Consider the following 19,441-nt stretch of genomic DNA (forward strand, 5'->3'; position numbering starts at 1 on the left):
TCTTGAATTCCAATTTTCTTTATGTTGATAAATCTCACTGAGGATAATTTTAACTTTAACATAGAGTAAAAAAAATGGATGATAGTGATTGGTATCTGGTTTTACACCTCATATGCTTTTCAGCTTGATGATACATGCAAATGTCTGCTGATTTTGGTATCATCCAAATTTCACTGGGTGATTAAAAAATAAAATTGTTTTCCATGATACCTCACATCTTCACACATAATATTCAGGAAGGTCAATAAGAAAGGCTAGTATGAAAACTGGAGATATCTCACCACTGTAATAGCAGGTGCTTGACTAGGGTTCAGATCCAGGCATATTTGTATTGGAAAGGTAAAGAACTTCACTTTGCATCTGACCTGTACGCCATTTGTCTTGACTTTGAATTCTGGGCTGAAAAGAAGACTCCAGAACAAAATTAAGTTGTCAGTCCTAAACAAATCTATTTTTAAAATAAACAAATGTCCATATTGTGTACAATCTGATTATTGCAAAAAACATAATTCCTTAACTTTATTCTTTTAAGAACACTAAAAGGTTAGAGAAAGCAAACAAAAATGTCTTGAATTGTAAGCTGCAGTGAATACTTAATGATCTGTTATGCATCAAACATCATCTATGAGGTAATAAAAGTAATTGTTTACCATCCAAATTATTCTGTCACAACATTACTTTATTTAGCAAGTGAATATTTAGCTTCTGTACAAGATTATGATTAGCATTTCTCCATAATAAATTTGATTCTGGTGACTGGTCCGTGACAGAGAACACAACTATCACGACTGCACGCACGACTGAATATGTCCTGTTCTTATCAATTATTAAGGAATAGAAGGAATGGAAAACATTTCTTTAAATAAATCAAGCTGAATCTTGATCTCGGTAGATGAAATACAAACGGGTGCTCATCTAACCAGCCTGTGTAGATTACAACCGACTTTTAACCAATTAAATGAACATGAATTTTGTGTAATGAAAGAGATCGACATTTCCTGCAGTCAGGTTCTAGTTTAAAGCCCTACAGTTCTTCAGCTTGTCAATTGCTTTGAATTCTGAAAGTTGTCATGTTCAACCACAGCATCCATTCTAGGGATGGATATTCATTTAAAAAAGCTGTTTCTTTTAGGAAGAGTCAAAAATAAAACCAGAATAAATAGGTGAGATCCTTTCCTTTGGGATTAAAGTTTCACATTGATATTCATGTTCATGCTTCTGTTATTCATACTTCACGCTAGACAATAGATAGACTGTGTTTATAAAATACTGTTTTTCATTTTTTCTAGAAGATTAAGTTTTGCCATTGCAAGGTATCTTTGTGCCCAACAATATTTAATATTCATATGACTAAACTAAGAGAAAGACGTGACGAGCTGGCCATGTTTATAACTAAGGATTCTTACTCCTCTAATAGAGGAGCAAAAGCCTTAGCAGATAAGCAAATTAAGGAGACAAAACTGAAATGTCAATTCTGTTTCTCTCTCCAAGGATGCCAACAGATCTGTTGAGTATTTACAACATTTTCACTTGTTTATCTTAAGATAAATAGTTAATCTTCACTCATTACGTGACTGCTTTGATGAAAATCATTGATGATAAATGACTACAGCCTACTGCCAATGTAAAAACTAGATCTAGTGACTGATCCTAAATCCAGTCAAGTTAACAAATGGAAAAGCTGGAAAGATCAGCAAGGACAAAGTACTGAGATGTTTTCTGTTCATGAGAGTGAATTGGTCAGTAGTGTATCAATGACATGAGAGCAGGAGGAAAGGATATTGTATGATTCCTTTAACAGTTGCATTGCATTAAGCGCTTGATATGCAACTAAATGGCAGGATGTAAACCATATGACTGTTATGTGTATTCTAGCTGAAATAATGCTCAGAGATTGCATACATTGTTATCTGTTACTGCAAACTATAGTCTAAGCTGTTTATATGTTTTCTTGAGCTTCCTTAGAAGAAGATTCATATTGGAATGGAATGTTAATTCTACTTTTCTCTCAATAGATGCTACCAGACCTGCTGGGTTTGTCCAGCACTTTCTGGACATGCGCTCAAAAATAACCTTGGATAACAAAGATATGGAAGACCATCAGGATGACAATAAACATGCAAACAGCACATACAGCTCCAGTGTACATACAAGTTGACAGCATTCAAGTGTGAAGGCTAAATCTTGAGAAAATTATATCATCAGAAGATCCAGAAAGATTATCAAGCCATATATGCACTATACAGTCTCTTAGACGCTTAAACTGTTACTTGATTGAGTAGTTTTGCAGTGTACATGTAACTTTATCTTGGAGAAAAAGGGATGGCATGCTAATGCTTTAAGAGCTTGATATGCTAATGAGCCAAGTGCCAGGATATAAATCACATGACCAACTATCATGCAGTTCAGCAGAAGCATTGTTAGAAGGTTACATGTAATGACAACTATAAATTAATAGTGAAATAATAATTAATAAATTTGTTTGAGGTTTTCAGATAGACTGAAGCCAAGTTATTCACGTGTGTGTTACGTACTGATATCATAGCTGAAAATGTGTTGCTGGAAAAGCGCAGTAGGTCAGGCAGCATCCAAGGAGCAGGAAAATTGATGTTTTGGGCATGAGCCCTTCTTCAGGATTGAGGATAGTGTGCCAAACAGGTAAGATATAAGGTAGGGAAGAGGGACTTGGGGGAGGAGCGTTGGAAACGTGATAGGAGGAAGGAGGTTAAGGTGAGGGTGATAGGCCGGAGTGGGGGTGGGGGCGAAGAGGTCAGGAAGAAGATTGCAGGTTAGGAAGGTGGTGCTGAATTCAAGGGTTGGGACTGAGACAAGATGGGAGGAGGGGAAATGAGGAAACTGGAGAAATCTGAGTTCATCCCTTGTGGTTGGAGGGTTCCGAGGCGGAAGATGAGGTGCTCTTCCTCCAGCCATCGTGTTGCTATGGTCTGGCAATGGAGGAGTCCAAGGACCTGCATGTCCTTGGTGGAGTGGGAGGGGGAGTTGAAGTGTTATCATAAGCATGCATGACAAAGGTTGACCTGCAGCATAGAATGACTTGCAACAATCACTGGGACGGACTTTCTCCCTGAGTGAGCCTCAGCTATACTGGAACCCATCAGTCTGGCTAACTGGTGTATCTAAGGGAAGCCTAGTTTTGTCTGAACAACTGGACCTTACTACTGTAAGAATGTTAATGATAACAGAGTTTGTTGCCATAGGGTTACCAACTAATTGGCATGTGGTTGAGAAGATAATGCATTTGTGAGGTAGGTTAGTTGTCAATATTTCGAGGGGAGAGCAGCCCGGCCTACTTCTGTAAACTTCTGAGATCATCTGTGTCCTTAGTGCCAGCAAATATCAAATGGTCAGCAGATATGTCATTCAATTCACATTTAGGTAGGTCTATGACCTGTTTCAGAAAGCTGCTGCACCTATCCAGTAAGAACATTATCAAAGTCACAGCAAAGAAACAGTGGACCTCCCATTTTTGAGATTATTCTAATCCATTTTGACCAGGCAGGAGGCCTAAAAATTCACATGACAGTATTAGGCATTTTGTCACCCACAACAGAGCAAACTGCCATGGAATAGCAGAGAAGTCCATGAAGCTCTGCTCAAGACACCACCATGTGCATAGCCAATTGTCTGCCATACAATAGAATGACAGTGCTAGGAATCATTGATCTTTAAACCATTGAGTAGGGGCTATCCATCATTGATTTAGATTCAACATTTTTATTCTTTATCTTTAAGCTGTTACTTCCTGTGCCATGAAAGAATGACAAATTGGGAGTAATTTTAAAAAGTGAATTTTATTATGTGATTAAATCTGTGGCACCACTGATGGAGTCACTCTGGCTTCAGTAGTTTCAGAGATGGCAGAAAGGGCTACCTGCAACTTGTTAAATGGGAGCACAAAGTTGTAACTAATTTGAGCCTCTTTTTAAAACTTATTGATCAAGTAACCTCAAGATTTTATTTTTAATCATGATACTTCTTAATCTTCTAAACTCCATCAGATATGAGCCTATCCTGTTTAATCTTTCCCCTTAAAACATACTGGTCACTCCAGGTATCTGTCTAGTAAACATTATCTGAAGTGCCTCCATTGCACTTAAAAGGTAGAGTCCTTAGGACTGTTCTGTCATAGACAAATACAACTAGTGCTGGTTCAACAATACCTGAAGTTAGGGGGGAGGTGGAGAAGGAGACCCCTTCATGGTAACCTCAGATAGTGTGGGAAATTTGGCATCATCTGCCCTTTCCCTTTTTTTCCAGTTATTCACATTTATTGCCAGCATTTATTGCCTGTCCCTAGCTGACTTTGAGAAGGTGGTGCTGAGCTGCCTTCTTCAACCATAGCAGTCCATATGCTGTAGGTAGACTCATAATGTAGAGAATTCCAGGAATATGAAATTGTGACAGTAAATATTTCCAAATCAGGATGGTGAGTGGCTTGGAGGGAATTTTGCAGGTGGTGGTGTTCCCATGTATCTGCTACCTTTTGCCCTTCTAGATGGAAGTGGTTACTAATGTGGAAGATGTTGTCTGAAGATCTTTGGTGAATTTCTGCAGTGCAGCTTGCAGGCAATACATAATGCTGCCACTGAGCATCAGTGGTGGAGGAGTGAATGTTTGTGGATGTGGTGCCAATTCAGTGGACTGCTTTGTCCTAAATAGTGTCAGACTTCCTGAATGTAGTTGGAGCTTCACTCTTCCAGTAAGTGGAGCATATTCCAACACACTCCTGTCTTTTGCCTTGTAAATAGTGGACAGATTCTGGGGAGTCAGGAGATGATTTGCTCGCTGCAGTACTTATAGTCTTTGATGTTCTTCTTCAACTGCTGCTTGTGTGGTGAGTCCAGTTTAGTTTCTGGTCAATGGTAACCCCCAGGATGTTGATAGTGTGGGATTCAGTGATGGCAACACCATTGAATGTTAGATGGTGGTGGTTAGATTATCTCTTATTTCAGATGGTCATTATTTAGCATTTGTGTGGTGCTAAAGTTACTTCCCACTTGTCAGCTCAAGCCTGCATATTGTTCAGTTCCTGTTGTGTTTGAACATTGTCTGCTTCAGTGTCTGAGGAGTCGTGAATGGTGCCGAACATTGTGCAATCATTAGCAAATATCCACACTTCTGATCTTATGATGTTAGAGGTCACTGATGAAACAACTGAAGATGGTTGGGCCCTGGATTCTATCCTGAGGAACTCCTGCAGAGATGATCTGGAACTGAGATGACTGACCTCCAACAACCACAACCATGTATGAATCCAACTTAAATAAGGTGATCAGTACTGTGCATAGTACAACAGATCTAGACTCACCAGTGTGCTGTATAATTGAAGCAGAACTTACTTTTTTTTATTAATTTCCCCTCATGATAAATGAAAAGATTCTGTTAGCTTTCTTCATTGTATGCTGTGTCAGCATACTAACTTTTTTGTGATTCACGCACAAGGACACTCTGATCTCTCTGCATTTCAGAACTCTGCAATCTCTCACCATTTAGATTATAGGCTTCATTTTCAGTCTTCCTGTCAAGATGGAAAAAAATCACATTTTCTCACATTATGCTTCATTTACCACATTTTTGCCTGTTCAATTAACATTTTGTTTCCTTTTCACAACTTCCTTTCACATGTATCCATGTTTCGTCTGCAAATTTGGCAACACATATCTTTGGTCCCTTCATTTAAGTCATTAATATAAACTGTAAACAGTTTGGGTCCGAGCACTTGTGACACACCACTCATTAAATCTTGCCAACTTGATGTTATGGACCAGGCCAGACCCACTCAAAGCATTTCAAGAACGTAGCCTAGACCCTAACTTTTTTAGTAGTTTAGGGCAAATGTAAGGTGAATATTCCAGGAGTGATGTAGCTGGTCAAACCACTTGGCTTCAAGTAAAACAGAATGTATTTACATGCCAATAAATGAAACACCAAGCAAAGGAAAATAGAATTTAGAATAATAACTATTTGAAAACCCAACTGACATGATATCCCCACAATTTAACAAAGGAAGTGTTACAATTTCCTGCAACATCTCATAAACACACCCCTTGGCAAAAAAGGTAAGGTAAGGTCAAACGCAAGCTCTTACAGGAAAGATGTTAGAGACAGACATGGCAGAGGGAATCAGCCAGGGATCACTTGCTGAAGCATGGAACCTCTTTTCACTGGTGTAGTTTCTCAGGCCAGCAGCTTCGAATAGATTGCTCGCTAAAACCCAACCAAACCAGAAAAAAAAGACCCTAAACTGGAAGAACTGGCCACTCCCCTTCCATTGCATAAGTATTTATAAAAAAAAGTCTATAAACCCTTTCCCTGATTGTTGCCTTAGGCAGTATCTGTTCGCCATTAGCAAAAGTCCCCGACAAATCAGAACCTCTGCCTTTAACAACCCAAGGACAACATAACTTTGCTAAAGGAGCAGCATTGACAAACTGAAAAAGACTGATTTGTAAATACCCTCTCCTTCCTGTTAGCCAACAAACCTGTTACTATCACATCGTGAGCTTTTATTTTACCCAATAATCTTTGATGTGACACTATATCGAATGCTTTCTGAAAATCTACCTACAGTACATCCACCAGTTTTCTTTAGCCAGTACACATGTCACCTCCTCAAACAACTCCAATAGATTTGTTAACATAATTTCCTTTTCACAAAACCAAGTTGACTCTGCCTGATTACATTGAATTTCAGTATTCTGTTATAACTTCTTTAATAATAGCTTCTAGCATTTTTCCTCTGACAGATGTTAAGCTAATTGGCCTTTAATTACCTGCTCCTTTGTGGAATAAAGGAGTTATTTTCATATCTTCCAATCTAATGGGACAATCCCTTAAACAAGGGAGCTGTGGAAAACTGAAACCAATTCATCATTTATCTCACTAGCCATTTCTTTAAAGATGTTATAATGAAATCTATCAGGGCCTTGGGCACTTGTCAGTCCATGGCTCTAACATTTTACTCAGTAACAATTCTTTGCTGATTGTGATTTTCCTTTCCTTCCTTTTCCTGATTTATCACTGCTCCTAGGATATTATTTATATCCTCTATAGTGAAGGCAGAAACAAAATAGCTGTTCAATTCATTGTCATTTCCTTATTTTCCATTATTAATTCCCCAGTCCCTCTTTTCTCAGGACCAATGGTAACATTGTCTTCTTTAAATACTTATTGTTACTTTTCTTAGCTGTTTTGTATTGCTAGCTAGCTTTCTCTTGTATTTTTATTTCCTTATTATTCCTTACTTTGTCATTGTTTGCTAAACGTTATACTCTGTCCAATCGGCTGACCTGTCACCCGTGTTTGCACAATTAAAAGTTATCTCTTTATGTTTGATACAGTCTCTAATACTTGTACTTAATCATGAATGAAGGGTTCAATTCATGGAAATTTTCTTACTCATTGGAATTAATCAATTTAACATATTCTGAAAGATCCCCTTAAATGACTGCCACTGCATTTCTATTGACCCATCTTTGACCCTTCATTATTATGAATCTCTACTTTCCTGCTAGTATTAACTATTTTTATATAAAAAAATACTCTCTCCCTCAAACTGAATGTGAAACTCAATCATATTATGATCACTCCTACCTAAGAGTTCATTAATTATAAGTTTGTTAAGTAATCCTATGTCATTGCACAATATTGGGTTAAGAATACCTGCTGCCTGGTTAGCTCTATAACATGCTATTCTATGCAACTATTCCGAAAACAATCTGAGGTCCTTATCTAGGCCATCTTTGCACATCCAATTTTTCCAGTTGATACATAAATTATAATCTTCCATGATTATCATCATGTCTTTCTACCAAGCCATCATTATTTCTTCCTTTATATCCCACAGTGCATTTATTGATAGGAGGCCTGTGCACCACTCCAACATATATCTGTTTGTGAGTTCATTGTCTACACACTTTCCTACCTTTTGTTTGTCACCTGCAAATTTAGCTGACATGCTCTTGGTCCCCTACTTAAGTCATTGACATGAATCGTAAAAAGCTGAGACCCCAATTCAGAAGCCCATGAGACTCCACCATTAGAGTCATACAGCAGACCCTTCAGTCCAATCAGTCCATGCTGATCATATGTCAAACTAAACTACTCCCACCTGGCTGTGCTTGGCCCATATCCCTCCATATCTTTCCTATTCATGAACTTATCCAAGTATCTTTTGACTGTTGTAACTGTACCCAGATTCAGCACATCCTCTGTAAGTCCATTCCATACATGAACCCCCATGTAAAAAAAGTTGCACTCATCACATCCGACCAATCAGAAAAATACCTATTTATGAATTGTCATTTATCCGTCAGCAGCCAGCCCAAGTCCTAGTCACTCTCCCAGTCCAAGTTCTACCTTTGTCCCCATTTGAAGCCTCTCCCATTACCACCACCACCTCTTCCAACAACAGAGCCTTCAGAGTCTCATGCAACCAGAATACAGCCACCAAAGTCATCACAGACAATGGGACATAAGGGTCAGTTACCTGTCGCCAGCACATTTGGCAGTGAAGGCTAACACCATGCTGCAGCCCCCAGAGAAGAATCCTGAAAACCCCACATAGTATCATATGGTGTCTTTCTTGATTGTGTCATCTCACCACTGTTTTGTGATACATGAATATAAAAGAGTTATCTTTTTGGGTGCTATTGTGCATTATTTCTATCTGATGTGATGCTTTTAGATTTCTTAGCAATTTTGTGGATCCTATGGCTGCACCTTATTTGGAGTTTCATGTTGCTGTTATGCAACATGGACTTTCATGACAGGGAGCTAGCAGGGGAAGGACCAAGAGTAAGAAAGCTGTAAATGCTCTGGTTTCCTCCCACAATCCAAAGATGTTCAGGGATGTGTAGGTTAGCTGCATTAGTTAGGGGTAAATGTAGAGAAATGGAGAATGGGTTTGGGTAGGATACTCTTAGGACTTGTTGGACTGAAGGGCCTGTTTCCACACAGCAGGGATTCTAATTCAGTTATGTATTGTAATTGTCTAAGTATCAGAGCACCTGCTATCTTCTGATATCTACTCATCTCAAGAAGTGGCTCGCACAACTACCTCACTCTCCTCTTTATTGTAAATGGCATCAGAGAACTGCCCTGTGCCCATCAATTCATCATCTCCAGGCTTCCTCATCCTGGATCACAGCTTGTACAACATACAACAAACAACTGTAGAGGCACTGTATCTGCTGCATAATTGGAGAGCGTGAGCTTCACAGATCTGACATCTTAACCAAATGTTGTTCATACAAATGGCCTGCTCTATGATGACCTTGGTGGATGTATGGCTACTCCATTTCACCTACACTAAATCTCTGAGGTAAGAGAAAGTTGTGATGGTGGATAAGAAAGTAGTGTACTTAGCATAACTTTAAAATTAACATTTCCATCACTATTTTGAAGTGCTTCTTCATTAACGTTCAGGAAGTACATAATAAATATTCAAATCTCATCCTCATTTTGAACAATTCCTTTTCCATGCAGTGCACCTTAGTGTGATTGGCAGCTTCGGGTCCCTTTCAGGTTCATCTTTAACAACCAGGCTTTAAATACAGTCTTCGTTTCAAGCATGGTTCTTCATTGTTTTGCCACTGAGCACTGAGTGAATGATTGGAGGGGGTTGTTTTACATGGGTTGCAGGTAACCATTTCTCACAGTTTCAGGAAGCTAGTTGCAATCATTTATTCTGCTCTCATACTAATACATTATGTAATGAATTCACTGATACACATTTAGTGTTTTGAGTATTTGTTACTTACCTCCTCACTGTTTTCTTGAAAGAGTTGTACCTTTTTGGAATAATGTTGCATGGTGGCTTCACCATTCAGAGTCTCACTCTATTAAGACAATTGATATTGTGTCGAAAGATTATTTAGCAATGGGCAGAAGCTATTAGAAGGACGGCAGCAAGATCCTCGCCTATTGCACACATGCACATACTTTCCTGCAGGTGCCACTGGAGATAACACTGAGCTGATTCATAACTCTCCCTAGTCTAGAATCATTGAAAATCTTGTCTTCTCTGATATTCAAAGAGAGATTGTGATTGAAGACCATGACAATAAACATGTTAATGTGTGAATATTATGTTAAATATTATTATATCAGTAGTCCATAAGTAGACTGGCCATACAATAGAGACGTGGTCCACAAATTATAAGCTCAGGACTACAAGTAGTCAGAGTCTAGGCAATTCTGTTCTAGTTTTGCTTAAACTTCTCACTTACTGGTTTCTCTTGTTTGAATTGCATGGACTTGGGGATTAAGAAAGGTTTGTTCCTGATGCAATTTTCTCATTGATGCATAATTCACAAATTAAACACTGAAATCTTATCTCCACAACTTGACTAATACAAATCAATGGGAAGATAATTTTAATATTTGAGGTCAGATTTTTCTAAATATGGGAATTTGAAGAGGATGCTGGTACTAGAAGAATACACCTATAATGCTACATATGTTCTACAGTATTAACTTCTAGTCATTGTATTAGGAGGCCTGCACTGTGATGCACGAAGAGAATAAAAACACTTAAAGGTATCCATTTTCTCACATTTCTGGTTTTACACCTCAGTTAACCTGATTTTGCATTACTAATTCCTGTCCTGCTCTCCCTATTATAATCTGACTTTGTCTCCTTTATGTGCTATCCAGAGGATCTACTGTACCAATAAACTAAAGTTAACCGATTGTAACTCTTTCCTTGTGAACTCCATGACCAAGAAAACATTGTCATGAGAACACAATTACCTCCAAGTTCCCCTATGTGTCATATACAGCTCTGATTTAAACATAAATTGCCTTTCTATTTTCTTTGTTAGATCCATTTCCCAGAGTTCCCCAACTAGTGACACAGTGGGAGTGCTATCACCAGAAGAACTCCAGCAATTCAAGCAGAAAGCCCATTACTATTTTGTAGGGCATCTAAGGATCAGCAATAGATGCAGCTTTACCAACACTGCTCACATCTTTAGAATTTAACAAAAACTTCAGTACCTTGATTGTTTATTTTCCCATGAAGCTGATCAATTTAAGTATCCTTCATGTTCAATTCAAAGGTCAAATTAACTGACAACTTTTCTTACTTTCATTTGAAATACGTAATTTTCATGATGTAATGAATTCACTGATACACATTTTTATAAGCTAGTACTTTCTGTTTGTTGTCATTTATGACGTGTAGAGTGAAGTGTGATTTTGTGAATACAACATTGACATCAAAACAGCATTTGGCTGAATATCGGGGTTGTTGGAAGTTAATCATCCAAATCCTGAAATGAGATAAAAAACTGATTCTCGTAGAGTATGTCATTTATTATGTCAGAGGGTGGCCCTTTAACTATGGGTTATCATATGATAACTCTGCCTGTGACAGTCACACCTATTTGTTTTGTGTGAATGGATCTATGTGAACTATATAACAGAAATTCTATTCTTATTTCCCAGGGTAAAAAATAAATTTACATCACATTCCTGAATTGTACCTTGTAGACAAAGGATAGCTTTGAGGATTCAAGATGTGAGTTGCCACAGAATTCCCAGCCTCTGATCTGCTCTTTTAGTTACAGTATCCATGTCAGGCCAATTACATTTCCGGTCAATAGTAACCCCCGATAATTACAGAAGTAGAGGATTCAAGTTATGGGAATGCTGATAAAGGTTGAAGGAGGATGATTGGATTCTGTCTTTTTGGAGTTGGTCATTGACTGGCACTTGTGAATATAACTTGTCACTTCTCAGTCCAAGCCTAAACGTTGTCCAGGTCTTGTTCCATGAAAACAGTACTTCTGTAAATGAGGGAATGTATTAAACATTGGGCAGCGATCATCAAATAACCCCACTTCTGGCTTTCTGGTAAGGAGAAGAACAACAATGAAACAGCTGGAAATAATTGGGCCAAGGAGCTCTACCGTGAGGAAATCTTGCAGTGACAATAAGAAGGGTTTAGAGGGATGTAGACCAAATGCTGCAAATGGTTTTATTTAAGATATCTATTCTATGGCTCTATGTCCTAGGTTGAGATGCTTGAACAAGGACAATTTGATACCATAGATAGTCAATTTCTGTCTTGATGTTGAAGTCATACTCTCATAACCACAATTCACCCCATACTTAGTGAAATATCAGAATGTAAAAGAAGAATGGTCAATCAGATAGATACACCAAATTAGGTGTTTGAAGAATGGCATTTCTTTTCTGGTGCTCAATGTTTTTAAGTGTTAACTGCCAAATGTTGTTGTTTTTTAATGAAAGTGAAGGAATGCAGAATTAGCTGACAGTGTAATTTTTCCTGTTTTTGCATGGTTGGAGAGGTGGTGAAATAAGAAATTTGTCTTATATTATCAATCCATTCAGAGTAATATTTGCTTGTTGATTATGTCTTGCAAATATTATGCCACTTTGGTGCATTGAGGGTTAAAGAAATCAAAGCAGGAGTGAATGGTTTCAAACACTGAGAGCTGTGGATCAAGCAAGAAGTAAAGATCAGGTGAGGGGATTTGCTGTTCGAAAGGAGTAATGCTGTGTTTGCTCACTGATAGAGGAAGGATTTCAAACTTGCAGAGCTCAGGTAATTTTAGTTGGTCCAGTTTGTAATTCTGTGCCAGGAAATCTAATCCTATAAATAAAGAAACTAAACTAAATATAACTATGAACGTCTCACCATGTTCAGAAATGACAAATGTTTTGTCTTATCTTTTCCCAAAGGTTCTAGGAATCATAAAACCCACAAACGTTCTGCAACACGGATGTTTTGAATACTTCACATGCAGCCTAAAATCAGCCCCCAAACAATGATAGCTGGGAACAGAAGTCTACACACAAATTGGAAATATTCCAAAAAAAAGAAAATCCATATAGATGTGTATTCTGCAAACCTCTTTAGAGTAATGCATCCATCCATTTCAGAGCTAATTTTGAATCTGGTGAGGGAAAAGGGACTGACTGGTACAATATATCTGTGAACCAACATTTAAATTGAGCCCTGACAGATAGGATGATGAAGATAAAAGTGATGATTTGGAAATGCCGGTGTTGGACTGGAATGGACAAAATTTAAAAATCACACAACACCAGGTTATAGTCCAACAGGTTTATTTGGAATCACTAGCTTTTGAAGCACTACTTCTTCCTCAGGTGGTTGTGGAGCAGAATCATAAGGCAGACTTTATAGCAACAGGATTTCAGTGTCATGGAATGGAATATTAAACACATTTAGCTTAAGTCTTTCATCTTTTAGAATGACCATGTTAGTTTTGGTTGCCAGAAGTGTTACTTTTGTCTGTCCCTACCATGCTGACTCTTTAATGGTCTAACAGGAAATGTGTTTTGACAATGTCAGTACTAATTCTAAACCATTCAAATATGGGTCCTCAGTAGAAATTACACACAAACTTAATGGCTTTCACTACTATTTACATTCAATTATTAAAAATTGGTTAACTTTCTCTCCATTAATTTTTAACCCAGTTATTTTAATGTTCAGAATTGGAAAATAACCATTTGGAGAGCTTTGTAATGTTGCAACCACTCCACATTGATGGTAAGTAACTACCAATGGTGAATTTAGGGCATTAGTGAAGAAACTGGTGACAACCCTGTCGAGCCTTAATGTGTCTCTATTTGTTCTCTTTTTTAAGTGTTATGACTCACTGGGGTAGAATGTCATAAATCAAAGTTTTATTTAATGTATCTCAATTTACTTGACTTTCAGACCAAGGTTCCTAGAAAAATACCGGCCAAGTTTCAGTACTGAACAAGAATTACTATTTATTACAAGTAATTAGACTATGGCTGGAGATAAACAGATCTAACCTATTGGCATATGACATGACTAACTAAACTCTAATTCCTTTATAAACTCTCCCTGACACATTTTCTTTCACAAACATTTGAGGAGATAGAAAAACTGCAAAGTCAGTTCAGTGGTCTTTACTTCCTAGTTCTGATGTCAAGATGATGCTTCTTCAGCTGGCCAGACCCCTTGTTGCATAGATGTCTATTTCTGGGTGCTTCCTGTGGTTTGTAAAGAGTATAGAGTGGTTGATTCACTTGGAAAATGTCTCTGATTTATCAATTCAAAAGTCACAGATTACAGCAACTGTAGGAAAGCTAATAAACAGCTTCTGGGCTGGAACACATTTTTCTGTTTTTTTCTCTCTGTCTCTGTCTCTTAGAGTGATAATGTCACATAGCACGGACCGTTCAATCCAACTCGACCTCACTGACCAAGTTTTCCAACTGAAATAGTTCCACTTCCCTGTATTGGCCCATACCTTAAGCTCCAAGCTGCTTAGTTACCCAAGAACCAATTCCACAATTATTAACAAGTAGGATATCGCCATCATTGATAACTGTAACTAGAGTACAGACCAATTAACTTCTTGTTGCCAACAAGAGCTACATCAGCACAGACCCTCGTTTCCAGAATGTTTGCAAGCTGAACTTCAGTTGCTGCTTGTTAAAGCACTTGTTTACATCATGCCTGTCATGAGTATCAGGTAACTTGCTTTTAAAACAACAGCCATACACTGATTTTTAAAACTGCTCTTTCTCACTTCAGTCCATGGTTTTTAATATCATGAAAATAAAGACACGATTCCCACATAGGTTCCTGGCTGGATGACACCGGTGAACTCAGAAGATGCAGGATCACCTGCTTCTCCTGCACCATTCACCAGCAAACCCTCCACAGTATCAGACCAAAGTTCTTGCTGGTTCAGTGAATGTTTCTTCAGCAACCTGAGTTTGACTTACAGGTCCCACATTCGAACATACCAAGCCCACCCTTTAGGCCCCTCATTTTATTTATCTAGACAGAGTGCGTGACCTCATGACCCTCGTGACCAAACCCAAGGCTCCAGGCTTTTCCCACTGAAATCTTCCATGTCCTGACACCACTCTGTGCCTTCATTTTCATTCCACTCATTATACCCCTGCCTGAACAAGCACAAAACCATTCCCTCCCCCCTAACTTCCGCTTGTAGATCAGACTGTCCATTCTCCTACGTGCATTGCTTGTACTGCGGGTCACAACAAAGACTCCCTCGGTAAGAATGTTAAAAATTAATTGTTGGATGCCACCTTTAAATACATGTGAAATAGGTGCTATAAGGTTTAATTACACCACTGACTTAATCTTGAAGGTAGGGCTTATTTTAAAAATGTTTAATATTATGCCCATTCCTGGCATACAAATATAGTACAAATAGGAGTACACCATGGGTCAACATCTGACACTTGTGCACCACTATGTTTCATCTTACTTTTTCATTCTGAATCCACTGTCATGATTTTAACATTCAACTCCTGCTTGATCAACTCACTTCGCCCACCATGTTTCTCCCTTTCAGAATCATCCGCTCAGTTTTTCTGTCATAATACTGAAAAGAATCAGTAAAGAGACATAACATTCACAGGATTTCCAGTAGACTTTCTGAGTGGGCTAGAGTTATTGTACACCCGGTGAGAAACCAGAGTGATACTTTCCTAGACTTGATCTCTTATCTGCTGTGTTGTTGCATTTTGGATTCAAGACTGTTAACTCGACTTTTGTGTGATCTGGCTCCTTTGCATTGATGCACATTTGAGACTACTTCATGTCAATGCCTGTACATATATTACATTAAGCAAACAAATCCTTAACATTCAGCATGAGCACGTGACTTAGATGTTGGCTATTGCATAAGCAGAAACGTGATTACTATGTGCTTTATCCCACGTGATAATATCTCATTGTTATCTTTTATGAGAATTGCATGTTTGGTGTTAGGTTTACTGCTAAAAATTGCACAGTTTTTGCTTCAATCAGAATTATTTAGTAAAATTTATTGACATATTGTTTGAAATAGTCGCAGTAAGTTACTATATTTCATTAATATTAAGTGAATGAGAATAATGCAAGGAAATACAAACAGGAAAAGTATGGAGTAATATGGGCCAAATGCTAGAAAATGGGACTAGATTAATTTAGGATATCTGGTTGGCATGGATGAGTTGGACTGAAGGGTCTGTTTCCATGCAGAATAGCTCTCTGACTTATGCCTCTAAAAGTAGGAGTCTTGCACAATATGTATTGTAAATTCGGAACATGTGAAAAGTTGTGAGGAACCAAGATATTTAATATTTTGCAGAGAAAGCAGTTATGATTTATTTATAATTCCAAAACATACCACTGCTCATAATAATCATTATCTATTTATGCATGTTGCTTTTTAGATGTGATCATCTAAAATACACCATTTTAAAGTATTTTCCTTTTACTGGAGTTTGTTGAATTTGTGATTATTAATATGATAAATTTAGTTACTTTTAAAAAAAAAGCTTAATATATTTCCCATTATCTTTCCTAGTACATTGCTGATTAGGATTTGAAAACAATATAAAATATTATTATTGATATAATGTCAAGAATCCTTATGTCTACTCAACTATTGAAGTGTGACACATCCATTTTGCCTGCTCAGGGCTATTTATTATATAATAACATTGGGCAGTGCAAATTTAATTACATATTGCTTTGGCTTGATTTCTACGTAGTTCCACTTGGTATATAGAATTTTTAGCAATCACATGTGGTAACAATTTCTATTTAAGTTACTAAATTCTTTTGTAAATGATATACATTTAATACTTTCAAGTCAATTATTTAAGGACTACTAGTACCCTTTCTGTTGTAGTCTGTTAGTTTGAACAGTTCACAAAGTTTATTTAAGTTGGAGGCTGTCCTCTACAAAGGTAATCCCTGCATTAAGAAATGTGCTGTTTTAAAGGGATATGTTATCTGATCTGATCTGATCTAATGTATGCCTTTACAAAGTGTTCTTAAGTAAGTTTACAGTTGTAAAATTAATATGTCAAAGATGATTTGCAGCATGCTTATGTCATCACATTAATGACTATTATTGTATACTCCTGCTTTTAAAGATTAGGCAAGGTTTTCAGAAAGGTTTTTAAATAGCAATATTTCTTTAATTTCAAGTAATGGCATGGCTCCATTGTCATTCAGTATGTTCATAGTCAGGTTAGAGGATCTTAATGCATTCATTTGCACCATTATATCAACTAATGAGGATAATCTGTGACTATTATAAGACTTGACATAACACACATGGTGGTATGTACATATGTATATATGTATGTGCATCAGTTATCTTTACACGTTCTTTCCTGGATAACGGGGTTTAAAGAAAACATTGGATACACCATTCCACATCCACATTATGGGTAGTGTCATTTTTGGTAAATGTGTCTCTGCTGATGTTCAGGACAGAAGTCTACAACTGCCTTTGACTCTGTACAAATGTCAATCAGATATCAGTCTTTTGTTTTAGATCCCTTCATCAAAGCTAGATGATCAGTGAGCAGATCAGGTGCTGGACCCACTCCGGTTATGATTCTTCAGCTGCTTCTGTGGCCACCAAAGAAATGTAATTAAATTCTTTTCAAGATCAGTCATTGTTGCAGAAAAGCCAGAACGAAGACAGAAGTGCTTCCTGAAATCCACTCCACCCCCTACCGCTACTCCAATTGTCTTCACCCTGCTCCAAGACTTGCGTTCATTGAGTTACTGCCAGCAAAGCCCCAATTTTGGGCACAAAGACATTTTCACCCTGTATAGAAGCTACTTAAAACGGAGAGTTCAAACTAGCTGATTAACACATTATAAATATATAATTACTATTGGTGAATGCAGGACAAGAAAATCAACATGGTAAAGGATGAGGGAATGAGAAAAAAATCAGACTGGAAATTTAAACATAATGCAGGTTTACAATGTGCTGATGGACTTTACTCATTCAAATTCTTTATGGGTTTTTATTGAAGAAGTCACTTTTATGCAAACTCCAGCTGAAAAAGAACTTTAGAATCCACATAACAATAATTATTTTTCTTTTCTGTACAAGAAGATGCATTTTCCTTAGTAAATATGGGACAATGACAACTAATTAAAAAATTGATTTTATCTGCTTCTTTCGCCATAACTGAAGATAGGTTGGTTGAATGTAGGTTGAAAGGTCTCAATTTAACTGAACACTTACATGCCAGATTTTTAATTAGTTAGATTGATGTGTTAAGTCTTCAACAATTCCACTCCAGAAGGCTTGGAAGCCCGTCTTTAGTTTCTTGGAGGAGAAAGACTTTGGCTTCTTAACCAGGATTTGAGATAACAGATGAACTGGAGATACCTTGCGTAAAATTTGATGGACCATTACTGCTAAAGGTATGTACGCAGAAGGTGTAAATTACAGGAAAGAGCACACACACCATCAAGATGACTAATGAGTGTATTGTTCAAGAGTGAGAAAGTCAATGAAGTAAGGCACATTCTTTTAGCTCTTCCTTGCTACAAGTCTGTCACATGCAAACAAGGAAGAATAAGAGAAAACAGTGTAATAACAAGGCTAACAATCATAAAACGTTCAGTTAGGTTGTACCACTTCCTTAACTCATTGAAAAAGATTCTCATATAAAATACATTTCGTTGCAAAAATACAGTCTCACTTATTTTGTATAGCAGTCTGTAAAAGTCACTTAAAAGGATATTTCAGTCTTGTCCAATAACTATGGTGATAATTGACAAAAAGAATCTTCTCTCAAAAATTAGAATGAGGTTTTATTTTCCATTGGTTTTAAACCACATCAGTCCTCTCACTGTTGTGCAAGCTGCAACAACTCAAAACTAAAATTGGCAAGACCCTTAATGCTGGTTACTGGGAAACCTGAGTTTGAAAAAAAAGTGTGCTGTATCTTGGTGAATTTGGCAACTTGACTTTGGAGTTGGTACTGACTATGCTACACCAATGTATCAGCAGCCAATATCTTTGGCATGGGATGAAACTAAAATAAAAGCAGTTCAGCACTCCATATTTTAAATGATGAAACCTATGAGAGTCCCTAAATACAACTCTAATTGAGATTAGACACACTCATGAGGTTTGTGTGAATTCACCACTAAATACTTTAAAATCCTCTTCTCCTTCAAACAGTATGATCAGTGTAGCAACTTGAGCTAAAGTTAACAATTCCATATACTGGTTGATGCATAAGTTATTTATCAATCATTAGCTTTCTTTTCAGATATCTTTTAACATTTTTTCCAACTTTGTACATCTACACATTTTAATGTATGCAAATGCTACTGTTTTGCATTTGATCACAATCAATTAAGTTGTTTCTTGAGTAGATAATGAAAGTGACAACTGGCTCAATTGCTATTACTACCATTAGACCTTCCAACATGAATATCTTTTCAAAATTAGCTTTTGTTTCCTATCAATCAACTCTTATTGATCCAATGCTTCCACTCTTGCCTTCATAATCTATGTTTCATGAAACATTTTGTTTAGTCCACATAAGTATTTATTGCTTTTTCCCCCTTAAAGAGCTAGCTTACCTCAACATGTTTGTTTTCATTATT

At 37.3% G+C, this 19,441-nt stretch overlaps 1 long non-coding RNA gene across 1 annotated transcript in view; it reads left to right on the forward strand.

Moving 5' to 3' along the window:
* The window catches only part of LOC132821510 (uncharacterized), a 55,054-nt gene that overhangs the window by 15,259 nt on the left and 20,354 nt on the right, over nt 1-19,441 (forward strand). The window lies entirely within an intron of this gene.

The sequence above is a fragment of the Hemiscyllium ocellatum genome, chromosome 13 (genome assembly GCF_020745735.1).
Source record: "Hemiscyllium ocellatum isolate sHemOce1 chromosome 13, sHemOce1.pat.X.cur, whole genome shotgun sequence".
In the NCBI taxonomy this organism is placed as follows: Eukaryota; Metazoa; Chordata; class Chondrichthyes; order Orectolobiformes; family Hemiscylliidae; genus Hemiscyllium; species Hemiscyllium ocellatum.